Below are 14197 nucleotides of genomic sequence, written 5' to 3'. Positions count from 1 at the left end.
TTTATGTCAGTTTTAAATTTTAATATTGGTGTGAAGTTAGTATATTACAGTCTTATTGGAGGTAACTATGGTGTACAGTTTACAACTAATTGAACAGTCTGATTTGAGAATACAATAAATTAGACAGTCCATGCATGTGAGGTACAATAATAGACGAATAGTCCAATTTTAGTACCATGCACATGTGGCACGCTTGTGGTTGCGAAAATAACGATTGTGTCTTCTCTTTCCGCAGCAAACGCTTCCCTCTCACACTTAACCCATCACTTTAACAAATCTTTCATCTCAAAGTTCTCTCCCCAAACTAAAAGAAGAAAAGAATAAAGAACAACAAGGCTCTATCATTATCATCATCTAACAATGCCTAAAAGACATAGAGTTAAAGATTTTGATCGTCGTATGCTTCACATTATTAATTATCTCAGTCAACCTAATTATATAAGTAATTAATTTTGTAGGTGCTGTCTTGAGAGAAACTTGCCATTAGAAGAACTCTACTCATGTTATCACAGAGTATTATAGGTGCTGTCTTGAGAGGAACTTCTAACTCAAGTAGCAAGTTCTTGAGCCAATCCAACTCAGCTTCATAGGATGCAAGGTGTCGAAATTCTACCTTTGTAGATGATCTACTAGTCGTGTGTTATTTCCTGCATGTCCAATAAATTAAATTAGTGCCTAAGAACACACAAAAACTAGAGACAAATTTGTGGTCTTCCAGGTCAGCAGCCAAGTCTGAATCTGAAAAACCATATAGTCTATAATTCGTGCATCTATGAATCATAAGTCCATGCTCGTTAGTTTCTTGAAGGTATCTAAGAACACGTTTAGTAGTTTTCCAGTAGTCAAAGTGGGGAATGCATGAATTGACTAATCTTACTCACTGTATATACCACATCTAGCTAGTCTTGTAATAGTTAAGTATTGCAAAGATCCAATCACTATTCTGAAGAGCTTTGGATCTTCAAATATTTCTGAGACTGTTGAGAAAGGTTGAAGGGAAAAGATCATTGGAGTAAACATAGAACTAGATCCTGCTATCCCCAATTTTGTCAACAAATCAGTGATATACTTTGTTTCTGAGAGATGTAATTGACCTGAGTTGGTTCTGTGAACCTCAATGCCCAAGAAATAATTTAAATATCCTAAATCCTTAAATGAAAACACTTTGTCCAGTGAGTTTATTAAGGATTGAACTTCAATGGCATTGTTCCCTGTAATAATTATGTCGTCTACATAACACAAAAGTTAGATAACTAAACTAGCATTGTGCTTAACAAATAAAAATGTGTCAGATTTAGTGTTATGAAAATCAAAGGAGTGAAGAGTAGTACTGAGTTTAGTAAACCATTCCCTAGGGGCATGTTTCAATCCATAAATGGATTTATGTAGTTTGCAAACATAGTTAGAACGAATTTTCTCAAAACCAACTGGTTGTTGCATATATAGAATTTGATTTAAATCCAAATTTAGAAATACATTATTTAAATCAAATTACCTCAAAATCCAATTTTTAGATAAAGCTATGCCTAAAACCAATCAAATTATAACTGGCCTAATTACAAGACTAAAGACTTGCTTAAAATCAACGCCTTACTCTTGAAAGAAGCCTTGAGCAACAAATCTAGCTTTGTACTTTTGTATAGTTCCATCTGGATGTTTTTTAATGGCAAAAATCTATTTGCTGACTATATTTTTAGCATTATATGGTGGTAAAATTACAGACCAGGTCTTAGCTTTCATAAGGGTTTGATATTCTTCCATTATGGCTTTATGCCGCAATGAGGTATAGTTACTACTATTTTAGCGGATTTTGGTGGATGCTATGTGTAATCAGCGGCAGTAATGATAGAATTTAAGATTTTACGATTGCTGTTGTTAGCCTTAGACCTAGTAGTCATAGAATGTCTATTTGTATTAGGAGAAAAATGTTGAATATAAGGTAAATTTAGTTTAGTGACATCATTATCTAAGGGAGGAAGTTGAATTTTTTTATGCCTGAAATTGGAATTAGGGAGGAATTAAAGGGTAAATTAGAACTAGATGATTGATTATTGGTTTCACTAGTAGTAATATTAAAGCAATCAGATTTTGAATTAATGGTGAGTAGTGTTTGATGTAGAAGTGATGAAGGAAAAATTGGTTGGTAAAGAATTCCTCGAATAAATTCTCGTTGCAAGTATAGTTCTAAACCAACAAACAATCCTCTCATGCAAAAATTTGTTTGTCACAAGTACAAACCCCAATAAAAATAACCGAAGTATTCAAACTTCAGATCGTCTCTCAAAGGAATTGCAGGAAAGTGTTCTTGTTATTAGTTATAGGACAAGTATTTTGGGGATTTGATAAGAGACATGAAAGATAAATGACAAGAAAGTAAAGGAAACTCAAATGATAAAGAGGTCTTGGCAAGGGTTGATGGTTAAGGATCTTTATCCTTGTTACTAACCACAACATGATAATTGTAAGGATCAATCTCATTAAGTCATCCTCTAACAAGTGAATAAAAGTCAAATGAGCTACACCAATCCTAATCCATAAGTCCTAACCACTCACTAATTAACTTAGTGGAAGCTAGAGTCAATGGAAACCAATTATCAATCACTTGGATATTAGCAACTCAATTTCACCTAAGTTACCATCCCAAGCTAAGAACACAAAAATCTACTCTAACATCCTTCCAAGCATTTTGTCAAACACTTGGAAGGCACAAAAGAAAGGTAAAATAAAATTGCAAGAAATATAAATCTACAACTACTCAAAGCAAGGAATTAACAACAACAACTCAAATCAACAATAAAAGAAATCAAACATAAATTGCATTAAAGAGAAATAGAAGAAAATAAGAGTGCATCCACAACAAAGTAAGCAAATACAAGAAGTAAACTACAAAACTAGGAAAGTAAAGGTAGAAGAACAAGAAATTAGAAAGGAAAAGTAAATCAAAGCATGAATTAAACCTAGATCTAAGAAATCCTAATCTACATCTAACCTAATTCTAGAGAGAAGAGAGAGCTTCTCTCTCTAGAAACTAACTAAAGCTGATGTAAACTCAACTATGTGTTCCCCCCTTTTGACTCCTCTTGAATTCTGCATGTAATAGGCTCTGGAATGAGTTGGATTTGGGCCTAGGAAGCTCAGAAATCACCCCCTAGCGTTTTCACTTTAATGAGGTCACGTGCGAGCATCGACGTGTATGCATGGGTCACGTGTACGCGTCGTTTGGCATTTTTGCTTCCCACGCATACACGTCATGTCACGCGTACGCGTCGCCATGCGACTTCATATTCCACGCGTGTGCATCTGCTATGCGTGCGCGTCGATAAATGCACCCTAAATCCTTGATTTTCCTTGAGTTCTCCACTTTGCATGCTTTTCTCTTCACTCCTTTGATCTATTCCTAGCCTTTTCAACCTGAAATCACTAACACACACATCAAGGCATCTAGTGAAATCAAAGGTGAATTAAAATTAACCAATTAAGGGCCTAAAAAGCATATTTTCACACTTAAGTACAAATTAAGGAGAATATACAAAACCATGCTATTTCATTGAATAAGTGTGAGAAAAGGGTGATAAAACCCCTCAATTCAGCATAAAATGCACCACGAAATAGTGGTGAATCAAGAAGTAGTATAATTAGTAGTACTAGAAGGATCTTTATGCAGTAAAGAGTGTTTGGTAAAAGAGGATACAAAATCATGAGTATTAGTGTCATTAGATATAATTCTATCTATGACGGTATTAGTTAATAATTCAAAATATAGAAATTCAGTCTCATCAAAATGAACACTTCTTGAAATGTAAATTTTTCACTAGAAGAGAGGCATTTATATCCTTTAAAATCAAGAGAGTAACCAATAAAAACACATTATTGGGACCTGTTTTCAAGTTTATTACTACTATAAGGTCTTAACCAAGGATATCATGCACTTCCAAATATTTGCAACATATTATAATCTAGAATTTTTAAAAATAACAGTTCAGATAGACGGATATTTATTAGACAGAACCTGTGATGACAATCTATTGATCAAGAAAGTTGTTGTGGTAACTGCTTCATCCTAGTAAAACATTGGCATGGATGCAATGGATAGCATAACTATACTCATCTCTATCAAGTGCCTATGCTTCCTTTCTACCATTCCATTTTGTTCAGGTGTGTATGGACAGAAATATCTGTGATGAATATCTTCTTTTGCTAAAAAATCATTAAAAGCTCTAGATTTATATTCAGTTCCATTATCTTATTAAAATTTCCTAATTTTATAATTTCTATAGTATTGTTTAAATGCTTGAAAAAATTGTGATTTATTGACTAATAAGAATCTACAGACATAGCGAGAGTATGCATCTATAAATGTAACATAGTATTAAAAACCAAAATGAAAAATTAAAAGGGTTTGGATCCTAAACATCAGAAAATACTAGTTGTAAAGGAGAGGTATACTCAGGTAGTGATTCTGGGGAGGGAGTTTTGTGCATTTTTGCATAAACACAATTTTCACACACTGAATTAGATGTTGCAGTATTATTCATATCTTTTTCACAAGAATTACAATGTTTCAGCATTAACTGCACATTTTTTTATGCTGAATGACCTAATCTTTTATGCCACAAATCATAAGAAGAACATTGAATTGAGTAAAGTGAAGGTGAGGATGTTACAGATACAAAATGAGGGACAATGATATTAATAAATTGATATAGTCCACATTTTCTAAAATCCTCCCAAAGAACTTTAACAATGCAATGAAATGCATGAAATTGAAAGTATACTTTGTTATCTTCTGAAAACTTTGAAACACTTATAAGATTCTTTGTAATTCCTGGAGTATGAATTAATTTTTGAAGAGGAAATCATCTTTTAGATTGCAATGAATAAAGAAATGATTCTCCAATTTGTGAAATTGGTATACCTGATCCATTTTCAATCTGAACCTGCTCTGGACCTATGTATTTAGTTCTAGATATGAGGTTAGATTGATCAAGTATCACATGATGTAAAGTATATGAATCAGGATACCAAGCAAGATCAGCAATGGAAGATGGTACAACTACATAGGCAGCAGGATTGTGAAATGATGGTATGGGTGGTAGAGGTATTGATGAAATTGAGCTTGGTTGTGACAATACTAAAGTTGAAAAGCTGTACTAATTGAATCTTGCATTCTGAGATTGAGTTTGAGAAGGTGGAGGGATTTCTTGGTTGAACCTATGGAAACAATACCAAGCTATATGTCAAATTTTGTCATATACTTGACACTGTGGTCTTGGTGATTGATAGAAGGATCTTCTTCCTTTCTGAAATCTGCCAACAACTCTACATCTTCTTCCTCCATTTCCTCTTCCATTAAGGATTGAAGAAAATGAGGCTTGTGTGAATTGAGCTTCATGCATGAAATTATGATATTTTCTATATTTTTCTACCATATCCTCATGTGTCATGATGAGACTTTTAACTTCGAGAAAGGAATAACTCTCTGGTTTGGCATTAACAATGCTTACTATCATTTGATAGTCTTTATTTAATCTTTCCAATAGAATATCGATATGCTCATTTGTTGTTAATGGACTCCCAAGTGCTATAATTGAATCTGTGATGTGTTTGATCTTGTTGATGTAGCCAGTAGCTATTAGGCCTTGTTTCTTTATTGTCTTCAATTGATTCTTAAATTACTTAATCCAAAATTTTGTAGATTTGGCAAAGTAATCTTGAATATTTGTCCAAATTTCATGAGCAAATGCACAAGAAACCATCTTGGGTTTGAATTCTGAATTCATGGAGGCAAACATCCATGATATTCGATTTTGATAATCTTGACACCATTGCTTGTAAGTAGTTATGTTTGTGGAGGATCCTTGTGTTGCTGTTGATGAATTTTGGGATGGAACTCGATCTACATACAGATGTTCTTTTAAATATTATTCTCTAATAGCAACTAGAGCTTGCTTCAACCAGGTTTTATGATTGTTTTCACCCAACTTATTAGAAATTGGTGTGAAGGGTCATTGATTGATGAAAAATGGTTATTGAGAAGAATATCTAGCATTGTTGCCTTGAAGATCATTGTTGATTGAGGAGATTTCATCTACGAAACCCATGGTCAAGAGAGAAGAAAAGAAATTCTAGGCTCTATATACTGTAATAGGAATCTGAAATATTCTGAAGTAATTGTTTTGTGTAACACCCTCACCACCAGAGTGCCACGCTTTCGACTGCGCCACTCTGATAACGAGAATATTATAATGACTTTTATATATAACCATACATAGTAGGAGCTTTTACTTGAAATCCTTATTGACTTTTCTTTGAAGAATTGAAAATATTTTTCTTTTATATGTACAAACATGCATACATATATATATACAGATGTATCTCATCACACTTTATAGTCACAGAATGACTTATTCAAGAATAATTACACAAGTAATATACAAATATATATCATAAAATAACAATTCCTATCCCTCTTTACAAAAATACAAATAATGATAACAAGGCAAGAAAATATCTAAGATAATAAACAAATAAAGTACAACCAAATACTTAGTAAAATATTCATAGGCTTTCCATCCATTTTCTGAAAAAGATAGGGTTGTAGGGGGTGAGAACCTAACCACATGGTCTCAGTAGAGAGGTTTCAGAATTGTTATAAAAGGATGTATATATAAAGCAAATTCATTTAACACTAGTGATTATTGCTCGTCCTATCGTCATATGGGTCTTGTCTCTAATCATTTGTCTCATTCTTAACCCCATCTAGTTCTTTAATCATTAATTCACCAAGCAATAATATTTTCCCTAATACTATGCAACATACTAATCAAACATACGACCTAGCAATAGGCCACCTAAGTTCCCACATGTCAAACCAACCACAATATCCACCCCCAAATTCAATCATGGGCATTTCTCATACAAGCTCCAATTTCATCAATCATATTATAACACATTAATACATATCAATTTTCACCAAACTTACCAAGGGGTGTAACTCACCAATCATGGCCTCTGTCCCAAAATACACCACAACACATCAAGAGATATAACTCAATCAATTACGGCATCCGGCCCAAAACTTCATCCAGCATTCAAACCATCATAAAGTCAATCTCTTACAAGCCACCACACTCCACCATAATCCAAACCAACAAATCACAACCACAAGTAGTCAAAAGACAATCAAACAATCACACATAGAAAATAATTATGACAAGTAGTACAATTAGCAGTTAATAGAATATCAATTAGGCAAACTAAGTAATTATGCAGACCCAAACAATTTCAAACAAATTTAATATGATACATGTCTGTCCTACTGACCATGAACTCATGTGTCAGTTATACTACCAGACTCGACACATCCAGTACCTAACCCATATATCGTCTCTCTGTTGCGTATCCCAAGAGGAAAAATATCTGGGCTTATCCCAAGTCAGTCTTAAAAGGAGAACGCCCTGTCACTGGAGGTATCATTCTGTCTCAGAGAGAGAGTTCTCTGTCACCTGTCTCAGAGGGAGAGTTCCCTATCACCTTACAATCAGAGAAAAACGTGGGCAGAACAACCCACCAAATCCCCAAAAGGAACTTTCCAAGCTTATCACAAGCTGGTTTTAGAGGCAGAGTGCCCTGTCACGTGTCTCAGAGGGAGAGTGCACTGTCATTTGTCTTAGAGGGAGAATGTTCTGTCACTTGTCTTAGAGGTAGAGTGCCCTGTCACTTGTCTCAATCACAATTATGCAAGCGAGACAAAACCCACGTTCTTGCCAATCAATAATAACAATTATAATCGTATTCAATCATGATTCACAATCTTAACCAATTTAGTAATTTATAAATCCTCAATCTATAAGCGGGACTAAGTCACCGTCCTCACTGTAAGCGGGACGAACTACCATCCCACAACATTAATCATAATCATTATCATCTTCAGCAAATTCATCATTATCATAATCATGATCATCATTAATTTTATCATCAATAGCCAACCTCAAAATTCTTCTCATTTAATCTCATATGTCATTCTTTAATTAATTATTTTGAGGGTTAACTAAACCCAACTTTCAAGCTTTTCATCTCAGAATTCTTGGAAAATCACAACATAATCACAAAAGCCTCAATTATCTCTTTTTCCTTCAACTCCTATTTTTAGCTCCATTACATTAAATTCATTAAAGAAATTTTCAAAGCGTAATCCCTTTAATTAGAATTAATCAAATAAAACTCATTTTGTTTAACCAAGTTCCCAAAACTAATTTCAACTTATTTTTCAAGCTCAACTTTTTCTCAAGGACTCAAAATCATTTTTATTTCCCAATCATAATCTTAATTGAAACAAACATCATTTATTCCTAAATAATCATTTTTGTTACTTTAAATTCCGCTAAAGCGCCCCAAAAATATAATTCTTTTCATAATTAATCAAACCAAAATAAGTTAATTCTTCAATCCACTTTTATTACTTTAGATTCACTAAAATCCTGGAAAACATAATTCTTTAGTTTGAAGTAATCAAGTTCAACATCAAAATAGAGTCTCTACTCTTTATGAAAATAGTACCAGTTTCCATTATTCTTAACAATTAATTTCATTGAATCTCTTATAAAATTTTTGGTAGAGCTTTTCATAAAACTCAAACTTTCCCACCATTCAAAAGTTCCATTAAACTTTCATTAACTACTACCACAATGATGAGCGGATAATTTATACGCTTTTTGGCATTGTTTTTAGGTAGTTTTTAATATGTTTTACTATGAGTTTGTGTATTTTTTTGTAATTTCAGGTATTTTCTAGCTGAAATTGAGGGAGCTGAGCAAAAATCTGATTCAGGCTGAAAAAGGACTGCAGATGCTGTTGGATTCTGACCTCCCTGCACTCGGAATGGATTTTCTGGAGTTACAGGAGTTCAAATGGCGCGCTATCAATTGCGTTGGAAAGTAGACATCCAGGGCTTTCCAGCAATATATAATAGTGCATACTTTGCTCAAGGATAAACGACGTAAACTGGCGTTCAACGCCAGTTCCATGCTGCATTCTGGCGTTAAACGCCAGAAACAGGTTACAAGTTGGAGTTAAACGCCCAAAATAGGTTACAACCTGACGTTTAACTCCAGAAACAGCCTAGGCACGTGTAAACTCAAGTCTCAGCCCCAGCACATACCAAGTGGGCCCCATAAGTGGATTTCTGCACTATCTATCATAGCTTATTCATTTTCTGTAAACCTAGGTTACTAGTTTAGTATTTAAACAACTTTTAGAGATTTATTTGGCATCTCATGAAATTTTTAGATCTGAACTTTGTATTCCTTGACAGCATGAGTCTCTAAACTCCATTGTCGGGGATGAGGAGCTCTGCTGTGTCTCGATGAATTAATGCAATTATTTCTATTTTCTATTCAAACACGCTTGTTTCTATCTAAGATGTTCATTCGCACTTCAATATGATGGATGTGATGATCCGTGACACTCATCACCATTCTCAACCTATGAACGTGTGCCTGAAAACCACCTCCGTTCTACCTTCGATTGAATGAGTATCTCTTGGATTCCTTAATCAGAATATTCGTGGTATAAGCTAGAATCCATTGGCAGCATTCTTGAGAATCCAGAAAGTCTAAACCTTGTCTGTGGTGTTCCGAGTAGGATTCAGGGATTGAATGACTGTGACGAGCTTTAAACTCACAAGGGTTGGGCGTAGTGACAGACGCAAAAGGATCAATGGATCCTATTCCAGCATGAGTGAAAACCGACAGATGATTAGCCATGCGGTGACAGCGCACCTGGACCATTTTCACTTAGAGGATGGATGGTAGCCATTGATAACGGTGATCCACCAACACACAGCTTGCCATAGGAGGAACCTTGTGTGCGTGAAGAAGAAGACAGGGGGAAAGCAGAGATTCAGAAGACAAAGCATCTCTAAAACTCCAACATATTCTCCATTACTGCATAACAAGTATTTAATTCATGCTCTTTTATTTTTCGCAATCCAAACTGATAATTATAATTGATATCCTGACTAAAAATTACAAGATAACCATAGATTGCTTTAAGCCAACAATCTCCGTAGGATTCGACCCTTACTCACGTAAGGTATTACTTGGACGACCTAGTGCACTTGCTGGTTAGTGGTACGAGTTGTGAAAAGTGTGATTTACAATTCATGCACCAAGTTTTTGGTGCCGTTGCTGGGGGTTGTTCGAGTTTGGACAACTGACGGTTTATTTTGTTGCTTAGATTAGGAAAAAAATTTTCTTTTTGGTTTAGAGTCTTCTATTATTATTTTTGGTTGAAATTTCTTTTTTTTAAATCCTTATTTTTTCTTTTTTAAATTTTTCAAAAATTTTATAAACTGATAATTGAGTTTTTCTGTTTGAGTTTAGTTTCATATTTTAAGTTTGGTGTCAATTGCATTTTTTTATTTTCTTTTAAATTCTCGAATTTGTGTTCATTGTTCTTTCTTAATCTTCAAGTTGTTCTTGTTTATTTTCCTTGTTTGATCTTTGGTTTGTCTTGTTTTGTGTCTTTTCTTGTTTTTCTTATGCTTTTTCAAATTTTTAGTTTCAAAAAAAAATTTTATTTATTAAATACCTTGTTAAAACACGTTAAATTTATAGCTCAATTGGCTAGATCGTTGTGCTTATGTTCTTGGTAATTGACTATCTTCTTTTTAAAACTTTTTCAAAAATAATTTTTCTTTGAAAAAATCTTGTGCCAAACTTTAAGTTTGGTGTTCTCCTGTTAACTTTTCTTTAGTTTTCAAAAATTTTATTTTGGTTTTCTAAAAATTTTAAGTTTGGTGTTCTTTCTTCATGTTCTTGTTGTTCTTGTGAGTCTTCAAAGTGTTCTTGAGTTTTCCTTGTGTTTTGATCTTAAAATTTTTAAGTTTGGTGTTCCTTGGTGTTTTCCCTCCAAAATTTTCAAAAACAAGGAGCATTAGATCTAAAAATTTTAAGTTGTGTGTCTTTTGTGTGTTTTTCTTTTTCATCATAAAATTCAAAAATTAAAAAAAAAAGATCTTTTCTAACTATTTTTGAGCAAATATTTCGAAATTTTTTCAAAATAAATTTAGATTTTTATTTTAAAATTTCTATTTTATCTTATCTTATTTCAAATTTCAAATTTCAACTTCCAAAATTGCAAAATTCAAATTTCAAAATTTAAAAATTCAAAATTCAATTTTCAAATTTCAACTTTCAAATTTCAATTTTCAAAATTTCAAATTTCAAAACTTTTTAATTTAAATTCCTTATCTTCTCTTACCTAACTTATCTTATCTTTTCTAATCTCAAATCTTAAAATCAAATCTTTTTCATATCTTTTCTTTTTTTTTTATTTTATTTTCTTACAAGTATCTTTAATTTTAAAATATATCTTTTTCAAAACTTCCTAACCAATTTCTCTCTCTTCATTTTTTTCGAAAATCCTCACCCACATCTTTTTCAAATCTTTTTAATTAATTAATTTAGTTTTCAATTTTCTTTTATTTCTTTTTCTTCTAATTTTCGAAATTATAGTCAATTTTCCATTTATTTTATTTTATTTTATTTTAATTTCAGTTTTAAAAAAAAAATAATAATATTTTATTTTCAATCCGCATCATCTCTCTTTCTCTATCATGGACCTAAGTGGAAATGAACAGTCCAGAAAGACTCTGGGATCATATGCTAATCCCACTACTGCTGCATATGGGAGTAGTATCTATATACCCTCCATCAAAGCAGGCAGTTTTGAGCTAAATCCTCAGCTTATTGTCATGGTGAAGTAAAACTGCCAGTATTCCGGTCTTCCACAGGAAGAACCTACTGAGTTTTTGGTACAATTCTTGCAAATTGCTGACACAGTGCGTGACAAGGAGGTAGATCAGGATGTATACAGGTTGTTACTGTTTCTGTTTGCTGTAAAAGATCAAGCTAAGAGGTGGTTAAATAACTAACCCACAGCAAGCATAAGGACATGGAAACAGTTATCAGACAAATTCCTGAATCAATATTTCCCTCCAAAAAAGATGACACAGCTAAAGCTGGATATCCAAGGCTTTAAACAAGAGGATGATGAATCCCTTTATAATGCCTGGGAGAGATACAGAGGGATGCTAAGGAAATGCCCCTCTGAAATGTTTTCAGAATGGGTGTAATTAGACATCTTCTACTATGGGCTTACAGAAGGAGCTCAGATGTCCCTAGATCACTCAGCTGGTGGATCTATACACATGAGGAAAACTATTGAAGAGGCTCAAGAGCTTATTGATATAGTTGCTAGAAACCAGCATCTGTACATAAGTAATGGATCCTCCAGAATAAGTTGCTGAACTCAATCAACAATTGTGCTTTCTAACAAAATAGCTAGCAGAATTCAAAGAGATGCTATAAGACACTAAAAATGCTAATAAAAATATAGAGGCATAATTGAATCAGACAAAACAGCAGTTATCAAAGCAGATAACAGAAGAGTGCCAGGCAGTTCAATTAAGAAGTGGAAAAATATTAAATACCTCACTTTAGAGCAGCAGAAAGCCAAGGAAAGAACAACTGACTGAGGATGAGCAAAATATCATCCAAAATCCCTCTGAGGACAGTAAGAGCCCAGAGAGGAACAATTCTGGCGTTCAAACGCCAGGAACAGACAAGGAGCTGGCGTCAAACACCCAATGGAAGCTCAGTTCTGGCGTTCAAACGCCAGAAACAGGTAGGAAGTTGGTGTCCAACGCCAATCAAGCTTCCAACCATGGCATTCAAACGCCAGTGAGGGATCAGACACACACAAGTGCTGATAACAATCCCTCTAAAAAGGCTTCTCCAACCACTTCTGTAGGAAATAAACCTGGAGCAACCAAGGTTGAGAAATACAAAGCCAAGATGCCTTATCCTCAAAAACTCCGCCAAAAGGAGCAGGATAAACAATTTGCTCGCTTTGCAGACTACCTCAGGACTCTTGAAATAAAGATTCCATTTGCAGAGGCACTTGAGCAAATACCCTCTTATGCCAAGTTCATGAAAGAGATCTTGAGTCATAAGAAGGATTGGAGAGAAACTGAAAGAGTTTTCCTCACTGAGGAATGCAATGCAGTCATTCTGAAAAGCTTCCCAGAAAAGCTTAAAGATCTCGGGAGCTTTATGATACCATGCATATTAGAGGGTGATTGCACCAAGACAGCGTTATGTGATCTTGGGGCAAGCATCAACCTAATACCTGCATCCACTATCAGAAAGCTTGGTTTAACTGAAGAAGTCAAACCAACTCGGATATGTCTCCAACTTGCTGATGGATCCATTAAATACCCATCAGGCGTGATTGAAGACATGATTGTCAGGGTTGGGCCATTCGCCTTTCCCACTGACTTTGTAGTGCTGGAAATGGAGGAGCACAAGAGTGCTACTCTCTTTCTAGGAAGACCTATCCTAGCAACTGGACGAACTCTCATTGATGTCCAAAAGGGGGAAGTAACCCTGAGAGTCAATGAGGATGAGTTTAAGTTGAATGCTGTCAAAGCCATGCAGCATCTAGACACACCAAAAGACTGCATAAAAGTTAATCTTATTGACTTTTTGGTAGAGGAGATCAACATGGCTAAGAGTCTCGAATCAGAGCTAGAAGACATCTTTAAAGATGATCAGCCTGATTTGGAGGATTCAGAGGAAATAAAAGAGCCTCTGAAAATTCCTCAAGAAGAGGAAAAACCTCCTAAACCTGAGCTCAAACAATTACCACCATCCCTGAAATATGTATTTCTGGGGGAAGGTAACACTTTTCCAGTGATCATAAGCTCTGCTTTAAATCCACAGGAAGAGGAAGCACTATTTCAAGTGCTAAGGACACATAAGACAGCTCTTGGGTGGTCCATAAGTGACCTTAAGGGCATAAGCCCAGCTAGATGCATGCACAAGATCCTATTGGAGGATGATACTAAGCCAGTGGTTCAACCACAGAGGCGACTAAATCCAGCCATGAAGGAGGTGGTGCAGAAAGAGGTCACCAAGTTACTGGAGACTGGGATTATTTATCCCATTTCTGACAGGCCCTGCGTGAGCCCTGTCCAAGTTATCCCCAAAAAGGGAGGCATGACAGTGGTTCATAATGAAAAAAATGAACTGGTTCCTACAAGAACAGTTACAGGGTGGCGCATGTGTATTGACTACAGAAGGCTCAATACAGCCACCAGAAAGGATCATTTTCCTTTACCATTCATAGACCAGAT

This window comes from Arachis ipaensis, chromosome B05 (assembly GCF_000816755.2).
Source record: "Arachis ipaensis cultivar K30076 chromosome B05, Araip1.1, whole genome shotgun sequence".
Classification (NCBI taxonomy): domain Eukaryota; kingdom Viridiplantae; phylum Streptophyta; class Magnoliopsida; order Fabales; family Fabaceae; genus Arachis; species Arachis ipaensis.
This window is presented reverse-complemented; position numbering follows the sequence as displayed.